The following is a 5132-nucleotide window of genomic DNA, read 5'->3' as shown; positions in this document are numbered from 1 at the left end:
CATGGGCCCCCTGGAAACCCTCTAACGCCAACTGCAACTCTATATATTTGCTTTCGGAGAGAGAATATCAGAGAGAAGAAATCATCGCGTTTTATGATACGGAGCCGCCGCCAAGCCCTAAAACATCTCGGGAGGGCTGATCTGGAGTCCATTCGAGGCTCCGGAGAGGGGGATTCGTCGCCGTCGTCATCATGAACCATCCTCCATCACCAATTTCATGATGCTCACCGCCGTGCATGAGTAATTCCATCGTAGGCTTGTTGGACGGTGATGGGTTGGATGGGATTTATCATGTAATCGAGTTAGTTTTGTTAGGGTTTGATCCCTAGTATCCATTATGTTCTGAGATTGATGTTGCTATGACTTTGCTATGCTTAATGCTTTTCACTAGGGCCTGAGTGCCATGATTTCATATCTGAACCTATTATGTTTTCATGAATATATGTGAGTTCTTGATCCTATCTTGCAAGTGTATAGTCACCTACTATGTGTTATGATCCGGCAACCCCGAAGTGACAATAATCGGGACCACTCCCGGTGATGACCATAGTTTGAGGAGTTCATGTATTCACTATGTGCTAATGCTTTGTTCCGGTTCTCTATTAAAAGGAGGCCTTAATATCCCTTAGTTTCCAATAGGACCTCGATGCCACGGGAGGGTAGGACAAAAGATGTCATGCAAGTTCTTTTCCATAAGCACGTATGACTATATACGGAATACATGCCTACATTACATTGATGAATTGGAGCTAGTTCTGTGTCACCCTATGTTATGACTGTTACATGATGAACCGCATCCGGCATAATTATCCATCACTGATCCAGTGCCTACGACTTTTCCATATACTAGTTTACGCTATTTACTTTCCCGCTGGCACTGTTACAATCACTACAAAATACCAAAAACATTACTTTTGCTGTCTTTACTTTTGTTGCCGCTACCGCACTATCATATTACTTTGCTACTAAACACTTTGCTGCAGATACTAAGTTTCCAGGTATGGTTGAATTGACAACTCAGCTGCTAATACTTGAGAATATTCTTTGGCTCCCCTTGTGTCGAATCAATAAATTTGGGTTGAATACTCTACCCTCGAAAGCTGTTGCGATCCCCTATACTTGTGGGTTATCAAGACCAATTTCTGGCGCCATTGCCGGGGAGCATAGCTCTATTCTTTGAGTCACTTGGAATTTATATCTGCTGGACACTATGAATAACTTGACAGATCCAAAAACCAAGATCTATCCCTTAACTACGAGGGGAGGTAAGGAACTGCCATCTAGCTCTGCACTTGATTCACCTTCTGTTATGAGTAAGTTTGCGACACCTACACCTGCTTCTGCTATTCATTCTGATATGTCGCATGTTATTGATGATGCCACTTCTGCTATACATGATACTTATGATGAAACTGCTTCTATGCCTGATACTACTGTGCCCCTTGGTGAATTTCTTGATGAACAAATTACTAGGGCTAGAGAAAAAGAAATTATTGAATCTGAATGCGATGATGATAGTGATGATGAAAATATGCCTGTTATTCCTGAGGGTTATCTTTTTGATATGGAATATTCTGCCGCTATTTTAGCTTGCAAAGATAGATATGAGCTTAAGAGGTTATTAATTAAATGGAAAAAAGAATCACTTAGAGATAAAATGAAACCCGACCCTGCTTTTGCTACTTCACCTATTTGTGTTCATGATAAGGATTATGAATTCTCTGTTGATCCTGATATAATTACTTTGGTTGAATCTGATCCATTTTATGGCTATGAATCTGAAACTGTTGTGGCACATCTTACTAAGTTAAATGATATAGCTGCTCCATTTACTAATGATGAGAGATCGCGTTACTTTTTTATACTTAAAATATTTCCGTTCTCATTAAAGGGTGATGCTAAGATATGGTTTAATTCTCTTGATCCTGGTTGTGTGCGTAGTCCCCAGGATATGATTTATTACTTCTATGCTAAATATTTCCTTGCTCATAAGAAACAAGCTGCTTTGAGGGAAATATACAACTTCGTGCAAATTAAAGAAGAGAGTCTCCCACAAGCTTGGGGGAGGCTTCTCAAGTTACTTAATGCTTTGCCTGATCATCCTCTTAAGAAACCTGAAATACTTGATATCTTTTATAATGGACTAACCGATGCTTCCACAGATTACCTGGATAGTTGTGCTGGTTCTCTTTTCAGGGAAAGAACACCGGATGAAGCTGAAATTCTATTGAATAATATGTTGACAAATGAAAATAATTGGGCACCTCCTGAGCCACCTCCTGAGCCAGCTCCTGAGCCAACTCCTGCTCCAATTACTGAGCCTATTCCTAAACCAACTCCGAAGAAGAGAGGTGTTCTATTTCTCAGTCCCGAAGATATGCAAGAGGCAAAGAAATATATGAAAGAAAAATGTATTAAAGTTGAAGATGTTAAGAATTTACCTCCTATTGAAGAAATACATGGTCTTAATATACCGCCTGTTGAAGAAACATATGATCTTAATTCTTTATTTACTGAAGAACCTCCTGATCCTGATATCTCGACACAGGTAGTAAAGGTAAATTCTCTCTATAGATATGATAAAGCTGAAGTCCCTCCTACTAAAATTGCTAGTCAGTGCTTGGATGAGTTTGATAACTTTATGTTTAAGCAAGACGACTTCAATGCTTATTTTGGTAGACAATTGAAATATGATTCCGATATGCTTAAATACATGGGTGATTATATGGCTAATATTAAAGGTGAACTTAAACTTGTTAGCAAACATGCTTCTATGGTTACCACTCAAGTAGAACAAGTACTTAAGGCTCAAAAAGAAGTGCTTGATGAAATGAATAGTAAGAAAAATAATTATGCTGTTAGAGTGGCTACTAGAACTGGTAGAATGACTCAGGAACCTTTGTATCTTGAAGGCCACCCTAAGAGAATCCAGCAAGATTCTCAAAGATATAATATTGATGCTCCTAGTTCTTCTAAAAAGAAGAAGAAGAAAAATGATAGAACTGTGCAAACTTCTAGTGAACCTATTGCTGAACCACCTGATAATCCAAATGATATTTCTATGTCTGATGTTGAAACACAATCTGGTAATGAACATGAACCAAGTAAAAATATTAATGATGATGTTCACGATGATGCTCAACCTAGTAATGATAATGATGTAAAAATTGAACCTGATGTTGATCTTGATAACCCACAATCAAAGAATCAACGTTATGATAAAAGAGACTTTGTTGCTAGGAAACATGGTAAAGAAAGGGAACCTTGGGTTCAGAAACCCATGCCTTTTCCTCCGAAACCATCCAAGAAAAAGGATGATGAGGATTTTGAGCACTTTGTTGAAATGATTAGGCCTATCTTCTTGCGTATGCGATTAACTGATGTGCTCAAAACAAATCCTTATGCTAAATATATGAAGGATATCATTACTAATAAAAGAAAGATACCGGAAGCTGAGATTTCCACCATGCTTCCACCATGCTTGCTAATTATACTTTTAAGGGTGGAATACCAAAGAAACTTGGAGACCCCCGAGTACCTACTATACCTTGCTCCATTAAAAGAAATTATATTAAAACTGCTTTATGTGATCTTGGAGCCGGTGTTAGTGTTATGCCTCTCTCTTTATATTGTAGACTTGACTTGAATAAGCTGACACCTACCAAAATATCTTTGCAAATGGCTGATAAATCAACTACTATACCTATCGGTATTTGTGAGGATGTGCCTGTTGTGGTTGCAAACATTACTATTTTAACGGACTTTGTTATACTTGATATTCCCGAGGATGATAGTATGTCTATTATTCTTGGAAGACCTTTTCTTAATACTGCAGGGGCTGTTATTGATTGCAACAAAGGCAATGTCACTTTTCATGTTAATGGTAATGAGCATACGGTACACTTTCCGAGGAAACAACCTCAAGTTCATAGTATCAACTCTATTGGAAAAATTCCATCGATTATATTTGGAGGTTTTGAATTTCCTCTACCAAGTGTCAAGAAGAAATATGATATACTTATTATAGGGGATGTGCATATCCTCGTTGAGGTAACTTAGTGTTATTCGAAATTTCTCCGGTTTCATGATTATCAGAATTAGTTTGTTAACAAGACTTGATCAACCTTGTTAGTGGATTCTTTTTGATGAGCATGAGATGGATGAAACTAGAAGCACAAACTTCTATACCCCACTTATACTTTCTATTAATTAGTAGAAATAAAGTGAAAATAGTATTTTTCTGTCTGTTTCCTGACTTATCCGTGCAATATAAAAATATCCCGAAAATAAAAGTCCTCAGAATGACATGCCAATTTAATATGATTTTTTCAGGAATATTTGATGATTTACTATGCAAAAATTACCGCGGGAGGAGCTGCCACCTGGCCACGAGGGTGGTGGACGCCCCCCCCCCTAGGGCGTGCCCCCTGCCTTGTGGGCCCACAGTGGCCCTCCTCCACTTATCCCAGCACCCATCTTCTTCCTCTGTCTCACACAAACCTGAAAAACCAACTCAAGCACGAGTTCCAGCCACTTTTCTGTGATTTTCGATCTCCTTGCTCAAAGCACCTCTCACAAAACTGCTTGGGGAGATTGTTCCTTGGTATGTGACTCCTCCATTGGTCCAATTAGTTTTTGTTCTAGTGCTTTATTCTTTGCAAATTTGTGCTGAATAGGTGACCATGTTCTTGAGCTTGCATGTCAAATTTTTATGGTTCCAAGTAGTTCTAATGCTTGATATAGGCTCTAGGCACTTGTAGGAGTAGTTGCTATCAATATTATTTAAGTTGGTTCACTTTTGTTTGAAGTTACTAAAAATTTCAGAATTTTTCAAAGAAAAACAATATGCTTAGGAAGATGTTCCAAGGTGGTTCCTCTAAGAAGCAAGGACCCAGGATTGCTATGCGCGATGCTGAAGAGGATCCACCAAGAGACGCTCCAGTACGGCCTTGCGAATGGCCGTCGGAAAATTTTATGGACCGTGCGGGAATTAAAGAAGAATTCAAAGCATATTTGTGCAATGTCGGTCTTGAGGATTTTGAGGCTAACAAATGCCCCCAGTATCATGATCTCACAAGTTCATTTGTGAGGAGGTTTGAGTATTCATCTTCGCGTAATTCTCCTTCAGCCAT

The sequence above is a fragment of the Triticum dicoccoides genome, chromosome 7A, assembly GCF_002162155.2.
Source record: "Triticum dicoccoides isolate Atlit2015 ecotype Zavitan chromosome 7A, WEW_v2.0, whole genome shotgun sequence".
NCBI lineage: Eukaryota > Viridiplantae > Streptophyta > Magnoliopsida > Poales > Poaceae > Triticum > Triticum dicoccoides.
This window is presented reverse-complemented; position numbering follows the sequence as displayed.